This window comes from Pseudorca crassidens, chromosome 11 (genome assembly GCF_039906515.1).
Source record: "Pseudorca crassidens isolate mPseCra1 chromosome 11, mPseCra1.hap1, whole genome shotgun sequence".
Classification (NCBI taxonomy): domain Eukaryota; kingdom Metazoa; phylum Chordata; class Mammalia; order Artiodactyla; family Delphinidae; genus Pseudorca; species Pseudorca crassidens.
The window spans coordinates 66975139-66993286 of record NC_090306.1 but is presented as its reverse complement, the minus strand read 5'-3'; the positions used below and the strand labels follow the sequence as shown (position 1 = coordinate 66993286).

The window sequence follows — 18148 nt, the reverse complement described above, 5'->3', positions numbered from 1 at the left end:
CTGCTCAAGATCATCTACAGATAATGAACCATGACAACTTTGGATTTGATGAAGTACAAAACGAGAGTGGGAGAAAGCAAAATGTTATATAAGCGGCCAGTGCCCCATCAACTAAACTAGCACGTCAAGGGCGTTAATACTAGTAATAATTTCAAAAGACATGACAAATACTAAACATTCTTTTGAAGTAAGAGATACAGTCCTCCAATTTTCCGCACAAATGCATTCTTCTTCCACATATCACAAGTTCATCAACAAAACATATCAAAGTTTCTGTTTTTTTTCCACGTACCTTAGTTAGTTGCAATGAAATTTCCAGGAATGAAGCAATAGGCAGGTGAATGGTCTCCAATTCAAAGCCAGGCGTTTGTCAAGCTCTTGCTAGTTCTTGTTTTCCTGGTTTCCTTTGAGAGAAAGAGGAGAATGGAAAAAATTCATAAAAATGCTGGCCTGCAACTCTGCACCCGCCTTTGCTACTGAGTGTGTATATAGACTTTTGCTGATGTGGCCCATTCATTATTCACAGCCAGCTCTAGCTTCCTCATTTCCTGGTTGCACTACGTGCTCCAGGCTAAGAACCAAGAGGTATGAATCATGTGGACATAAAGAAAAATCTAGAAGAAGAAATGTTTCAAGAAAGCAACTTTTTTCCTATTTCTTCTGACATAGCCTGTTCTATGGCATTGCTCCGTAGAGGAGAAAGAGCGTGTGCCGCCACAGAAGGCACCCAGTGGAATTACCACCCGGGGGGATTATCTCTAAGCAATTCATACTTTGTTTTGCTGACAAGACTCCTTGTTTAGGATACTGGAGTGCTGTCCTTCTCTGGCAGTGTTCCCCCATATTTTAGAATTATTGAAAAGCTAACTGAGTCTATTTTGATTTGTGAACCTCTTTGCAAGCAACAGCAGCTGCAGCCGTGCTAATAAAAAAGAAAGGCATTGTATGTACCTAGGAAGGACATTGAAATACTGCACATACAAAAACATCTGAGTTGGGGAGGAGATCTATCAAATATTCTAATAGTACCTTCCTTCCTTGCTTCCTTTGTCCTTTTCTTCTCCCTCCTTTCTTTTCCATTCTTTTTTCTTTTCTTTCCTTCTTCCTTTTATTCTTTCTGTTTTCTTTAATATACTCTTCTATTGTATTTATTTATTCTTAGCTACAGGGCAACCTATGGTATTATCTTATATTTGAGATTTTTAAATAATGATTTTAGAATATGGAATCTCAAAAACACTAAAGTAACAGAATTCATCCATGAATGCAGAAACTCACAGAGGGAGACTTTAAGTTATCAGCTGCATCTTGCAGCTCCAATTAAGAATGGAGGCTTTGCAGATTCCAGCAGCTCTGATACTAATCAGACCATTCTGCTCTCTTCACAGTTGAAGTTTCAGTTTTCTGGAGGAAGCTAATATGGCAACACCCTGTTATTTGAGGATTCAAGCTTTCCTACTTCAAGATAAATGAATACACAATACACGCAGCTTTCATTATATTCTGAATAGAATTTTACAGTTCCTCTGAAGTTATTATGGAGTCCTCTTTGCCAACTAATGGACCAGAATCGTTCTGGCATAAATCCATGTAGGAAAATCTTTTGGGGGTTTTCTGGGTTTGGGAAAACCTTAGCTGTTGGTTTAAAGGAGAAGATGCTGCATAAGACAGTGTAATTCCCTGAGTGGTTTCTGAGCTCCATTTTGCCTGGCTGAGATAGACAAGGGAAGGTTGACTCCAGCTCAGGCTATTTCCATTATAGGTACTTATTTATAATCTGCGATTCATTCAATGAATATTAATTGAGTGTCTATTGTGGACTGTCTTTTTGTTGGCCAGGTTTTGGGGATAAAAAATGAAAGTTTCTTGCTTCTAAAAGAATTGGCGAGACAGGTAAGGAAATAAATTATTACTACACATAGATAAGTGTCACAATGGAGATGTAGGATGTGGTAGGCATCGATAAAGGATTCTTCCCATCCTCTAGGAGTATTCTAAGTTCTCATGTGGAATGAAGCAGAAAACATCACCAACACTGTGTGTTTATGCACATCTATGTGTGTGCCCTTCACACACACGTGAAGTAAGAGGATAAAACAATAAAGTCCTGATCTATGTCACTCCCTGGAATTTTTTAATAGTTTACACAACTGTGGCTTTTCACAATTGGATCTTCTTTTCAACAATGGTTCCAAGCATAAAATGGCTTTTCCCACCAGAAAGCATTCAAAACCTCTTTCCCATGGCTACAGGTCCCAGAAAGTATCTGATTTCTCAGAGCACAGCCCCCAGGGTCATTTTCTAAATGTTGGTGAGAATACATGAGTTAGTAATATATACCCATTTTGGAAGCCAAATAGCAAAGATTAAAAAACATCTGTCATTGGGACTGTGAGCCTACAAGCAAGCAGTAGACTTCCAGCAGAGTCCGGGGCAGAAACAGTATGTAACACAGATTTAAAAACAAAAGATTCAACTAGATTTAGCTCAGTCACATGGTTTAAAAGGATATTACCAGCTCCCACCAGAACCCACTTTGCAATGTGTTACATAAAACCATGGGTTGTAAACTTAAGACATTTTTTATAGAAATTCATTCTTTCTCTCAGAAGTGATTTTCTAAATGCTTATTCGTGTCAGGCAGGGTGCAAGACACTGAACACTCACTGGCAAAGGAAACAAACGGCTGCCTCTAGTGCCCACCTCACCTCGCCCCGCGGAGACTGCAGGCTAATGAAAGAGAGAGATGATAAAAACATACATACAGAGCATGTGTCATTACACACTTTACATGTAATAAATTCCAAAAAGGACAGGTAAAGATGCCGGGAAAGTGAGAGCAGGGGAGCTTCATCCAGAATTGGCTTCCTTGCAGAAATCACATTCAGGAATTAGCTGGATTTACGGGTAGGATGGGGTAAAGGGGTAGATTCAAAATATGACAATATAAGTGTAAAGTCCTGAGCTCCGTATGCTTGAGGAACAAGGACGACACAAAGGGTCTATGTGGTTGAAATGTAGTGAGTACGGAGAGGCATGGGGGTATCAAGGCTGGAGGCAGGCATGGGGCAGCCTCTGATGAGGGTTCTAGGTGAGGGGACCCTGGAAGCCACTGAAGCATCGACTCCCTTTAGTTACTCTTTGGAGAATGGATTGGGGTGAGGATATTTATCACTATTAAAAAAAAACAACAACTTTCTTTTACCTATTCATAGGAGTGAAATTTATCGTATTGATTTAAAAATTAATTTTCTGACTCCCTGATGTTGAATAGGTCTAGGTTTATTTGTTTTCTTCACTTTTCAGTAATACTGTATTTTTCTTCCCAGTACTTATCATTATGCTGCATATATGCTTGTCTGTTTCTTCCTGGCACCACGACCACCTCTTCAAAAATCTGTAAGAGCTCGAGGTTTTTTCAGTTTGGTTCATTGATGCATATCTAGTGCCTAGAACACCATTTGGCTACTATTCTATACAGTCGTAGCTCAACAAATACATGTTGAATGTATAAATGAATGGATAATTTAGAAAACTGTCTCCTGATGCTAGCAATCATTTGCTATTATTTTTATCCCTAAATTACTTTCATGCCAGGTCAGCTTTGCATGCTAATGTAGAGCTTATTAGACTAATAAAATGTGCTTCTGGTGATTCGTCATTCAAAACAGTATTTGTAAATATATGAAGAGCTCATACAACTCAATAACAAAAAAGCAAACAACCCGATCAAAAAGGGGGCAGAAGACTTAAACAGATATTTCTCCCAAGGAGACATACAAATGGTCATCAGGCACATGAAAAGATACTCAACTTCACTAAGTATTAGAGAAATGCCAATCAAAACTACAATGAGACATCACCTCACACCGGTCAAAGTGGTCATCATTAAGAAGTCTGTAAGTAATAAATGCTAGAGAGGATGTGGAGAAAGGAAACCTCCTACGTTGTTGGTAGGAACGCAAATTGGTGCATCTACTACGGAAGACAGCATGGAGGTTCCTTAAAAAACTAAAAACAGAGTTGCCATATGATCTAGCAATCCCACTCCAGGGCATATATCTGGAGAAAACTCTAAATTGAAAAGATACATGCACCCCAGTGTTCACAGCACCACTAATTACAGTAGCCAAGACATGGAAGCCACCTAAATGACCATCGACAGATGAATGGATAGAGAAGATACTACCGTAACAACTGAGTGCAATACCACTCAATTATGAAAAAAGAATGAACTAATGGCATTTTCAGCAACATGGAAGGACCCAGAGATTATCATACTAAGTGAAGTAAGTCAGGAGGAGAAAGACAAATATCATATGATATCACTTATATGTGGAATCTAAACTATGATACAAATGAACTTATTTACAAAACAGAAACAGACTCAAGCATAGAAAACAAACTTATGGTTACCAAAGGGGGTGGGGAGGGATAAATTAGGAGTTTCGGATGAGCAGATACAAAGTACTATATATAAAACGGATAAACAACAAGGTCCTACTGTATAGCACAAGGAACTATATTCAATATTCTATAATAAACCATAATGGAAAAGAATATGAAAAAGAATATATATATGTATACACACACACACACACACACACAAATACGTAACTGAATCCTTTGCTATACACCAGAAACTAACACAACATTGTAAATCAACTATACTTCAATTTAAAAAAAAGTATTTATAATTGTAGCTTATGGAAAAGGTATAAATAAACCTATTTGGGCAAAGTAAATGAATAAAAAAATAAAAGATGAGGAACCTAACTTGAAAGCAAAATATATTTGTCCTAACGTACTTCTCTTAGACTTTAGGTTCACTCATTTTAGGGTAAGAGTCAATCATTTTTCAGTAAATTCTCTTGTTATTTTCACAAAACTCTAAATCCTTTTAGTTATTATCAATTTAGAAATGGATACAGATAAAGGGCTCTCTGGTACCATTTATTTGACAGGGGAACTTAGAGGAATTAATCAAATATATGTACTTCAAATTTTGTAATATTAAAAGATTATATTTTTATGATATAGATGAATTCATAAAAGCTCATAGACAAAATGTCTAATAAGTTAGTAATTTTAATAGACTGCTTCCACAGAGTGAGATGTTTAATTTATCAATTATTTTCTTCCATTGAACACATGTACTATAAATTTTACTGGGTTAGATACAAATTGTTGTAACACAACAAACAGCTTAAATAATCTAGAGGAATGTGCTTAAGCTACAGTTTTCCCAAGAAAAACTGCCCAACTTATTTGCTTACGGTGCCCTTAATTTTTACTTACGCAAATTCACTTTTTTATAGTGTAATTTAAAAAGGTTAATTTGAATACTGCTTTAATATGAAAAATTTAATGTTGCAGTAGTCAGTGTAAGTTAAATGGTTCAGTGAACCTTGGCAAAGAAAATATAAATGATTAGTTTATGATGTATTACCAACAGGGGTCAGGTTTTTGACCTTATGTATAAGCAAATCACAGACAATATACCAGCCAAATTACCTGAGACATGAAAATGTAAAGAATCATTACATTTGAATATCCTTATGCCAAGATGCCCTGTAAGATAATTGCGTAAGAAGAATCTTGTTTGCAATGTGCAAAGGCAAAAAGTGGGGGAGAAAGCAGGAGAGGTAGGCTCTTGCACCATTCAAAAATTTTTTCCCTATTAAAAAATAATTTAAGACAAAATGTTTGCAAATTGTATTCGAAACATAGAATGTGGAAGGACTTCAGTTAGAATTAAAATTTATTTGGATTTTTTTAAAGCAAAAAAATGCTAGGGAGAAATCTTTTACCATATTAGTCAATGTGGGATAAAAGCTACAAAGAATTTTATATCATTATTCTTTGTAAATTGGACAGAAGAAGGAGTTTGAAAGCCTTGGCTCTCTTGTCTGATTTAATCCACAAAACAGTGCATCTGCTTTCATCTTTTTCTTTTTTATTTCTAAAATTTCAACATAGAACACACTGTGAATTTTAACAACCTGTTTTGGTTCAACTGATTGCCTTCAGTTTCTCTATTCCTTTGTTATTGAGGACAAATGAATATATTTCTGTTTTCTTTTGTAAATGTATTTTCAGGTTTGATTTTAAATTATTCAAGATACGTTTGGACCTCTTTATAAGATAACTTTAGTTAGGAAAGGAATCTAGTCTAGAGATTTGCTAAAACTGGCCATGATGCACATGATCCATTTTTTTATGCCATCATCTACTGACCACTGTTAGTGGTATGCTAACTACTAGATAACAAACTAGCAACACTAGCAATACTTGACCACTGTGGGAATTTAGGTGAACTCTGATCCGAAGTGCAGGTAAAAGTCACTGGGAGAACAGATTTAGGAAAAACACACAAGCATGAAAGGCACGTATATATAATGCATTATATATTATATATATCATGTATATATAATATATATTAATTATATTATATATAGTGTATTATATATGTATCTTCCATGCTTGTGTGCTTTTCCTAAATATTAAATATATATATATATATAAAATACATTATATAAGACTAAAGACAGGTAATTAATTTTGTGCCCCTATCTGAGTCAGTCACAGTCTCAATTTATTACAATCATTGTAAGTATATTACAATCATTCTTGGATTGAATAAGCCAAGAGATTAACATTTTATTCTGCACAGCAATCTGCACAGCTCAAGTTCTAGCAGACTTTCTTACATGTATGAGTGGAGCAGGGAAAGAGAATGAGCAATAATTCGTAGATGAGGTTAGAAATCTAGAGACAAAATGCTAGAATCAGCAGAACACTGAGATGTTCTTAGATTTTCTTTAGCTGCTTGTTTCAAAGCTACTCTTTCAGTTTGGGGTTGGTAGATGCAAACTACTACATTTAGAGTGGATAAACAACAAGGTCCTAATGTATAGCACAGGGAACTATTGATATAATCAACATTCTCTGGTAATCCATAATGGAAAATATAAAAAAAAGACTGTATATAGGTGTATAACCGAGTCACTTTGCTGCACAGCAGAAGTTGGCACAAAATTGTAAATCAACTATACTTCAATTAAAAAATAAATATAATAGATACCCTTTCAATAAATTTTTCAAAAAAGCATAATTAACATTTGTGCTATTTAATAAATTGGAGCTTTTAAATAGTTGAAATAATATTTATATTGTTATACTTATTTATAACTATTACTATTTTACTATAAATCCAACTTAAGGAAAAAAATTAATGAAAGTAAAATACAAAAATAAATGCTGTATGAAAAAAAGGTTTTCGGGGCTTCCCTGGTGGCGCAGCGGTTGAGAGTCCGCCTGCTGATGCAGAAGACACGGGTTCGTGCCCTGATCTGGGAAGATCCCACATGCCGCGGAGCGGCAAGGCCCGTGAGCCATGGCCGCTGAGCCTGCGCGTCCGGAGCCTGTGCTCCGCAACGGGAGAGGCCACAACAGTGAGAGGCCCGCGTACCGCCAAAAAAAAAAAAAAAAAAAAGGTTTTTTTTGAGTGATATTTCCAGTAAAGGACTGAATTGAGCTTTCACAGACTGTTATTTCGGTACGCGGGCCTCTCACTGTTGTGGTCTCTCCCGTTGCGGAGCACAGGCTCCGGACGCGCAGGCCCAGTCGCTCTGCGGCATGTGGGATCTTCCTGGACCGGGGCACGAACCCGTGTCCCCTGCATCGGCAGGCGGACTCTCAACCACTGCGCCACCAGGGAAGCCCAGGCTGTTATTTTTTGGTTGTCACTGTGCTCTGTCTTTAGAACTTCCTAGTTATAATCCTCAATTCCTTCAACTAAAAAACCAAATATAATAATAATAATTATCCAATAGTGCTATTGTGAGGATTGGATAAATTAATTTACTTGAAATGTTAGCATATAATAAGCTCTGTTGCGTTGGCGTTAATATTACCATTACTAACATCATTATTCTTTTTCTCCCTATCTTTTTTTTTTTTTTTGCGGTACGCGGGCCTCTCACTCTCACTCTCCCGTTGCGGAGCACAGGCTCCGGACGCGCAGGCTCAGCGGCCATGGCTCACGGGCCCAGCCACTCTGCGGCATGTGGGATCTTCCCAGACCGGGGCACGAACCCTCATTATTCTTTTTAATATCAAGTTAACACAACTTCAAATTTAAAAACACTTCAGCCTAAATCCCATTCTTGAACGCTGAAGGCACATATAATTATGGTATATTGGAGGGTACATCACTGTATTGTTATTCTAGTTTTTACGCACATGTCATATTTCCTTATCTGGCCTCTAAGTCTCTTCAGGACAAAAACTGTCTTATTAATTCATCTTTCCCTTTCTCTTGTCCTCTATCTCTTCTTTCTTCTCTCCTTTACATTAACATATTTATAGAGCACCTACCTTGTGCTAGACACTTTTGTAGGTCTGAAGTTACAGAGGCAAACAAGACAGATCAGATCCCTGCTTTCATGTTGCTTAAGTTCTTGCAAAATTCAATTAAAACTCTGTTACTACTGTATTTGCTAAATTCTATACCAGTGCCAATGTTGGAGTGCCAAATACAAAAATAAAGACATGAACAAATATATACATAGTAAATATTTTAGAAAATGTATTTAAAATGTAAGAAATTGTAAAAGATGTAAACTTTCATAAAAAGACAACAAAAGTCATGAAAAATTAACTGTAATAACGAAGGCAGAGTATACTGACCTTGTTTTCATGGCTCTGTATTATTATCAAGTTCAAGCTTTTTTCATGTAAATAAGTACTAAATGAACCAGGTTACAATAAAATTTTTTATAATTTACAAAAGAGGCTTTCAACTTTGATGAGAAAAGAGCCTATCAATAAACAAATAAATGAAGTAAATTGTAAAAAAAACTTTATGGTATAACAGTTTATTTTGCACAAAATATTTAGTCCCACACTTTTAACATTGCATTGTCAGTGTCATAAGAACCCAGATATGAGAAAACCCAGACTTAAGCAAGTACGATGAAATAGAATAAGGAAGTCTCCAATGAAATAGCTTGCTCATGTAGTAGTAACCATAAACTTCTCATTCTAAACTTCATAAATTACCTATATTTAAAAATAATTACATATCTTCTATGTATGATTTGGGCAATAAGAAGATAGCGTAAGTAGAAGACAACTGTATCAATCTCAACTGAACGATTAAATAAACATTTACCTGTTTCTTAAATCAGATGTAAAAGCACATACTTTACAACAACTAAAGCTACCCAAGAATCACCAACATTTTGAGTCCATCAGTTATATGGGGGAAGGGAGAATAGGGTACTTATTGTTAGTTCCTAGAATTATTTTATATTTGTAAAAACATTATGTACTAAAGAGAACCACTCAAAAAATCGAAGTTAGAAATATTATAAAGTTTAAAACCAATTTTAGAATAACTAAAAAAATCAGTCTACTTTATTTTCATGTTCTTTAAAATATGTACATATAAATCAGTGAAATATGTTTACTTTGGAAACTCTCAGAACTTTAGGCTCCGCAAAGTAAGAAAATTTATAAAATGATCTAAAGCTACTATATTAGAATATACCCATTTCAATCTAAAGCATTGTACTCAATACAGTGTCTTGTATAAAGAAAAACAATTGGTATTTCTTGGTAGAGAATCTTGGATGATGAAATTATCTAGTGATGTCTTTGATCTGCAAACCTTGGGTTTCTCGTATATTGTTGACGACTAGTTGGTAGTAAACCATTCATCAAGTCCTTTCTATCCTATGAAAATGGTAATACTTTTATCCCCACCTCCAACTTCATTTCTCTACACTCTCCTTCAATAAGGAGTCAAACTTCAATAAGGAGTCAAATAAGTCAAGCTACTCCCTCCAATCCTCACTTGACTTATTCCTATTTCAACTCCTTAACATGGCTCATACGTCTTTTCTGGCCTCATATACTCTCCTCATCTGTCTTCCTCAGTCTGTTCTGGACACACTGGCAATTCCTCCAGCTCAACAGACCATGTTCCTACCCAGGGCCTTTGTTCTCTCTACCACCCATGATCTTTCCTGAATATTTACATGGCTCATTTCCTCTGTTTATTCCAGTCTTTTATCAAATGTCACCTTTGTAGGGAAGTCTTCCTTTGCCACTATACCCACCCCCGCCCCGTATATTTTCTTTATAACACTTATCAAGACCTGATATTATAGACTTTTATTTGTCCATTTGTTTACTTTGTCTCCCTCTTGCCACAATGCACAAAGGCAGACATTCCTGTCTTATTCGTGCCCATAAGGCCAGCACCTGGGATAGTATCTGGCTCATATGGGCACTCTATAAACATTTTTTGAACGAATGGGTTCTTCATGTTTTAGCTTAGATAGTTAGTCTGCTAAACCATTACTGAATCCCACATTGGCATGGTTCCACTAAATTCTACGTTAGGTGTCCTGCCTAATTGTTTGAGTCCACGCTGCACTATGCCTGGCACAGATTGGGCAAGTGCTCAGTTATCTCTTAGGTAATGTGTACAGTGATGATCCTTTTAGGTCTATTTTCCTTTCAGAATTCAGAGTAAATTAAGAGATGATATGAGTTATTCTTTTCAAATTTGTTTTAAACATACATGGAACACTTTGAGATTCACAGATGAAATTTTCAATGAAATGGTGTGGAATATACATCCCCTTGAATTAATTTCATCCTGCTTCCTTGGGTATTGTCCATAAAATCTTCCCTCTGTGTATTTCAGAGATTCCAAAATTTATTTCTGGGAGGTTGCAGTGAGAAGTAGAGATCCTTATGAGAATCTCATGACTCTTCAAATAAAAATTTATATACACTCAATATTTTGTTTATGCTTTTAAGAGATCAAAATCAACCTGAAGTCCCAAATAGACTCCTACTCTATGGATCGTGAGTTAAGTATCTTTCTTCTTCTTCTCTATTTTTGTTTTTTACTAGTTTATAAACAAGTTCATTTTTCTCCATACTAAGCCAAAATATTAATTTTACATCAACTACCCTTTTACCCCTTACTCACTTTTCTCCTCTTTATTATAAAACTTTCATAGTGAACTTTATGCATTTACTTCCATATATCTATTCAATCTTCAGCAATCCGGCTTCCTCATTCATTATACTAAAGTCATCATGCATCTCATGGCTGTCAAATCTAACACCTAATTCTCAATTTTCAACTTCTCTGCATTATTGAGATTGTTAAGCACCATTCCACTGTTTCAAAACTTTGGTTCTGTGTTAATGCCCATACTTTTTGGGCTTTGTAGTTTTTGGTTTTCGTAGTTTTGTGGTTTTATTTATTTTTAAAATTATTTATTTATTATTTATTTATTTTTGGCTGCATTGGGTCTTTGTTGCTGCACGTGGGCTTTCTCTAGTTGCGGTGAGAGGGGGCTACTCTTCATTGCAGTGTTCCGGCTTCTCATTGCGGTGGCCTCTCTTGTGGAGCACGGGCTCTAGGCTCACAGGCTTCAGTAGTTGTGGCACACGGGCTCAGTAGTTGTGGCACACGGGCTCAGTAGTTGTGGCTCGCGGGCTCTAGAGTGTAGGCTCAGTAGTTGTGGCACACGGGCTTAGTTGCTCCGTGGCATATGGGATCTTCCCAGACCAGCGTTCGAACCTGTGTCTCCTGCATTAGCAGGCAGATTCTTAACCACTGCCCCACCGAGGAGGTTCCCGTAGTTTTGTGTTTTATTGTAGTTTCTTATTTTGCTTCCTCCTCACTATATTCTAGACCCAAATTTCCTCCTGCTGGCTATCTACTTATAGATGTCCTACTGGTATATTAAACCCACAAACCTCAAATGAAATGTTGCACATTTCCCTTACGCTTTTTCTTATTTTGTGTTCCCTGGCATATTATCTGATAAGAAAACTGAAATTCATCTTTGACTCCACCTAACTTCCACTCCCACATCTGATTAAGTGTCACATATTATTGATTCTTCCCCTGAAATGTCCCTGATATTATTTACCTTTTACTCTCTCAGTCTACTGACGAATCCAGACTCTTATCATGTTATTGCCTATATGTGCTTTAGCTTCATAACTGATGTCTTCCATTTAATATCCTGCCACTTCATTCCAAGCTCCACAGTGCCCTGCCCTCTAGCCTTGCTCTTTTTACAATACCAGAGTATTTTGTGTTGCTATTAAAAGATGTACTTTTTTCTTCCAGATACTGCAGTTGATTACATACAAGTCTGCTTTTGCCATCAGATTATGAATTCCTCAAGGGGAGAAATGATATTCTAGCCTCTTTTGTACCCTCCATAGTGACCCCTTGCCCACAGTATACACTTAATAAATATTTGTTAAATTAAGCATAAGACAATGTGAGAAAAAACAGTTCAGAAAATATGTCATCACTGTGCTAGTCTGGCTAAGATGCCCTTCTCTACTGTAACACAAGAAAATAAAACTACATCATTGTCCTTAGTAGTTTATGTTCAAATATTAGCTCAAATATCTTACTTGTTATCCTTGATATTTAGTTTTTGAACAAGGAATTTTTCAATAATATACTGGAAAAATTAAAGAGAGTAGAAGCATATATTGACTTAATGGTCACATGTTATCAGAAGCCAATGATTATTTCACTTAAATTTCTCTCAATAGTTATTAGCAAGACAAGGCTTTTATGAATATTAACTTTTTTGAGTGTTTTATATGTATAAAAAGAATGCAGGAGGAATAAGTACCTTCTCCAATATGATATCAAAAATATATAATAGGGGATTAATTCACATCCTTAAGTTTTTGACTCATACCTCTGGATTCTGTCTAAGGTTCTGTAAATAAACAGATAGGTGACTTACCCTGTCAATGTTTTTATTCTGACTTAATCTGAAACAAGTGATATGACAGAGGCTCGACATATATGTAGTGAAAAGCTAAAACTATGGTGTAAGAGGAAACTACTTTCCATAGATTGTCAGGCAAAGTAAATAGGCAAGATGGCATAGTAAAAAGATTGCGGGTCCTTAGAATTAGACAGGTTTGGAATTAAATTGCGACTTTAACATGTACCAGCTCAGGAATCTTAAGAGAATTGTTCAAACTCCCGAGTTTTCTCATCTTTAAAATGGTGATAATGGTACCAGTCTCCAGGACTTATGCTGTGGGATCACTGGCAAGTGGTTGACCAATGTCACACCTGTGAGACATTCAGAAAGTTGTTTCCTGTAAAATGTAATTGAAGTGATGTTCAATTTACCAGGTGACCCTTGTAAAGATGTTAAGTGTTATGAGGATTGGATGTAGATTTGAGGGGGAAGCATGTTCTTGTTTTGGATTTAAATATCTCGTATTGGAAATACCAGGAGGCCAACCAAGCACACAAATCTAGTGGGAAGCTAAAAAGAGGATTATAGACTATATGCTCCAGGAGAGCAGGGGTCAGGTCCTGTTTCCTTTGCTCAGTATTATGTCTCCCTGCTCATGCTACCTGCTCAATCAGTAATGACAATGACAGCACAACAAATCTAACAGAGCACTTATTAATAGAAGACTTATTATGTGTCAGGTTCTATGCCAAGAATTTTACATATGTAGCTAACTCTCACAGCCATACGATGGAATACAAGAAACTGGGGCACAAAGATACTAAATAACTTGCACAAGGTCACCTAACTGATAAGTAAAGCTCACATTTATACCCAAGCATTTTGTCTTCAAAGTCCACACTCTTAACTACCCTCTCTAATTTGCAAAACTAAGGAATAAAAAACAAATTTGGGAGCTGAGAATAGAGATTTGAGATTGTTTGTAGAGATGTAAAAACAAGCTAAGGGAATAGCTGAAATCTCTCAGCGAACACATGAAATGTAGGAAGAGGAAGTGGCTGACTACCATTGAAGAAAACCAACATTTAATAAAAGATGGACAGAGAAAATGTAATATACCCAAGAATAGGCAAAAGAAGGGAGCAGTGTGTTGAAAGACAAAGTAGAAGAAACTTCTAAAAGTAGAGTGTGTGGTCAAGAAACCAAGTAAGTTACAGATTCAAAGTATATCTCTTGACAGTGTTCCTTCTGAGACAGAGTGAGAACATAGAATGGACAGTGAAATAAAATATAATGATATACAATAACTCAGAGAATAAGCATAGTAATACTATTGTATGTGCACTTCTAATTGTTACTCATATTAGTAGTGTGGGACATTTCGGGATGTTTAGATACATACACCCACATACACCAACTAGCATCTTCATAAACTAAAAAAAAAGACATTTCTTAAAGGCTTAAAAGAGTCAGACAATATTTAATTTCTATTTTATAAGAAGTAATTCAGACAACAAATATTCTTTTTCAAGATGTGTGAAACTAACAAGTAGAGAGAGATAAAAATGAATAATGAAATCTTGAAAGATTTAAAATTATGAACAAATGTTTTAAAGTTTAGAAGTAAGATTAGGAATAATTTCTCATTTCTAATTGGGTCTCACTTCTATTTAGTGCACATAAAATAAATCAATTTCCTCAGTAGCATACAGAATGCATTGACATTACTAATAGTTAATAAAAAAGTATTACTCATATCAATAGTTTAGAATTGTACAGTATTCTAAATTCTTCACATTCATTTGGTCACAACAACCTTGTTATATAGAGAGTAAAGCTCAGAAGTTTACCTTTCTTTCTTTTTGCTACCCTAAGAATAGAAGAAAATTCGTCAGCTCCTGGAGCCCAAACACTTTTTCTTTCAAAGGAATTCTATTTACTCACAGTTCCTCATTCTAATCAACCAGGGCTGCTATGAGAGGGAACTTGGGCAATTGCAAAAGCTTATTATTGTGAAGCTTCCATGTATGGTTTTTCTCCTTTTAAGATTTTTTTTTTTTACTTTGTTATCTCTGTCTGGCTATAGTTTCACAATATCTTCCTTAGAGCACAAATTGTAAGACAGTTTTTATATCATGCACAGCATATTCACTATTACAATTATTACCATTCAATATAGGCTTGATACATGCAGTCATTCCATTTTTGGTGAGCTAAGTTTTGGACCTTTTCTCAAAATCTTCCAAAATTCTAGAGAGAGAATGTATTGCCCCTTCCCCCTTTATTAATGTATTAACCCTACATCTGAAAAGAATATACTAGCAGATAAAAGACTTTTTTCTCTACTAACATGGTAAGAATCTTTTAACAATTCAGATACATGAATGTGAATCCAAAGAAGGGAATATTTAAATTGAGTTTGAACTTTATTCTAATATAAAGTGACACAAAGGGAAAACTGCTAGTGAAAAAAAATTTCAAATTATCCTTTATTACAGAGCTTCTGAGAAAGTACACGTTCCATTAACCATTCACTTTTTCATTTATGCTACCTATATTTTGGAGCACTTATTATGTGCCAGGCACTGTGTTGAGATCAAACTTAGAATTAAAAATTACTTGAGCAAGGCCTGTAGGGAAAAGCATTCCAGGGGGGTGGTTCAGCATGTGCAAATTTTCTGACGTGTCGAGCCCATGACCAGGGCCACTGAACCACAGAAAGCACAGTGTGAGTGAGGAGCCCTAGGCTGGGAAGGTAAGGAGGATTCAGATCCCAGAGGTCCCTGTATGTCACAGCAAGGACTCTGGCCTGTTTTTCTTAAACTTTATAAAATCATTAAAGAGCTATAAGTGGGGCTTCCCTGGTGGCGCAGTGGTTAAGAATCCATCTGCCAATGTAGGGGACACGGGTTCGAGCCCTGGTCTGGGAGGATCCCACATGCCACGGAACAACGAAGCCCGTGTGTCACAACTACTGAGCCTGTGCTCTAGAGCTTGCGAGCCACAACTACTGAGCCTGTGCGCCACAACTACTGAAGCCTGTGCGCCTAGAGCCTGTGCTCCACAAGACAAGTCACTGCAATGAGAAGCCCGCGCACCACAACGAAGAGTAGCCCCCGCTCGCCGCAGCTAAAGAAAACCCGTGTGCAGCAACGAAGACCCATCACAGCCAAAAATAAATAAATAAATAAAGAGCTATAAGTAGGGTAGAAGGGGGCAGTAACTTAATCAGAGCTGAATTTTCAAAACACCACTTCGGCTGTGGTATGGTGAATAGATTTCAGGGAAACAATAATAGAAGAGTTAAGCGACACAATTATTTATTATCAAAGCTTATGAAATAAATTCATTGTTCCTATAAGCCAATTCTTTTAAAAAGTTTGAATGACAGCTTGCTTTCAGAATATCCTATATAGGTTAGGACTGAGAACACACAGGCCAACTCCCTGCTTCCTTGCCCCAAACAGACTCACAGACGCCACATTTTCCAATCGCTTTACAAAGCTGACATACTTGGTTCATGTAATATTTAGGTCATAGACTTTGAGCTAGTTTTCTAGTAGTGTTGTTCAGTTTTTATTGATCATTTATAGGCTACCTAGGATAAATCTGCTTGGAGAAAAGTAAAGGTAACTGACCTATGGAGCGATAATATTTAATTATAATGCCCTAAAAAGAATGCTACTGAGTGATTACTGTGTGCCAGGCAGTTCTCTAAACACTTTATCTTGTATTGTTATTTAATCTTTGTAAGAATCCTATGAGATAATACCCTAAGTGACCCAAGCTTCTTGCCTAGACTATCCGTATCATCACAATCAAAAAGTATGAAGAAAAACAAAATCACACTAATGAACCTTAAAACCAAAAAAGAAGAAAACCCTACAAAAGAACAAAAAACACAATCCAATATTTTATCTCAATACACTTTTGTTATAGTAGGTTATGTGACATTAAAAAACACTACAGGTATATAACAATATTACATCTGGCCTCTGATTGGTTCTATGTAACTCATGAGTCAAAGGTTTTACTATGAATTTGCTCAAGTATAGCATCAGATATGTAGTAAATGATTATGTTCACTTACCAAAATATGACACATCAAGCAGAAAAGAAAGGGATGTAGTGTTTACCGGTTATTCCAGTTCAATTACAGAGCTTCCATCTCCTGGAAGGTTGATCACTTTATCTGGTGCTAAGTGTCATTCTAAGTAGTTCTCAAGTTGCCATTAGTAATGCATAAGAACTACTCATCATTCAGGCAGTGCCTACAACTACCTTCTCATTTCTCTTATATGACATACTGCTTGTGATTCAGAGGAAAAGCAGGCTGCTACAGGAGACAGGGTTGCAAAGATAATATCTCCACTTAGGAAAACAAAGGGGATATAATCAGCTTCTATGAAGACATGAAGGCAGTTGATTGGGTCAACATGAACTTGCTCATAGAAATCTTGAATCACTAGAATTTACAGGAGTAACAACGGCTTAAAGCTTGAAATAGCAAACTTAAGACAACAAAACAAATACTAAATAGTCCACAAAATGGGCCTTCGAGTATAGAAACACACACTTCAGAGAAGTAGAATGAAAAGATAAGTTTCTTTAAGGAAAACTTTATATAATTGATGGATTACAGATCCATACTGGGCTATTAAAAATAGAACTGCAATAGTTTTATATTCTCCACTGTACGTTCCCTTGCCAATATGTAGGCACAGACCATGAGCTGAAAGAAAGTTTTGTAGTTCAAGTATAAGCTGATGTGTTTAATTCTACAGGGAAAACCATGGCAGGCCCTTCTTTAAAATTTTTGGCTAGGCTAACTTTTTCTCAGTTGAAATTCTTCAGAAATGATCCTCACTCCTATTCACATCTCTCAGAAGCCATCCTTAACCCCACTGATCTATGTAGAATCATCTCCGTGTCCCCCACAGCAACGCATGAACCTCTCTAAATGTGACACTAATGTATTACTCTGTTCTGGCATTTTTACTTTCTGTTTTTTTCCAATAGACTGTGCTGTCCCAGGCAGGCAGCACATTAAGACATCTGTCCATTACACCTGCTTCACCAATTGATTTCATTGGTTGCTAAAGGAACTTCTTCTTTGAGATGAAGAACTAGGTGAGAAAAAATTGAGTCAGAAAGGTGTTTCTATTTTCCAATGATTAAACATGCTTTACCTATTCACTCAAGAAATGAACAGATCACTGTATTGCCAGATTCTGTATACATTTAAATTATAGCAGAAAATATTGAGAATTCCTAAAATTCATGCCGTTACTTAAAATGCTTGTTAAGAGAAAATCTAGAAAGGCTAAAGGTTAGAAAAAACTCTCAAAAAATGGAGTTGAACAGGGTTGAAACAT

The 18148-nt window shown here is 36.2% G+C and overlaps 1 protein-coding gene across 3 annotated transcripts in view; it reads right to left on the bottom strand.

Moving 5' to 3' along the window:
* The window catches only part of SYT1 (synaptotagmin 1), a 541914-nt gene that overhangs the window by 428591 nt on the left and 95175 nt on the right, over positions 1-18148 (bottom strand). For all 3 annotated transcript variants that reach the window (XM_067697425.1, XM_067697423.1, XM_067697424.1), the window contains one exon: positions 293-404. The gene's annotated coding sequence lies outside the window, so the exon portion shown is untranslated. The remainder of the gene's footprint in view (positions 1-292; positions 405-18148) is intronic.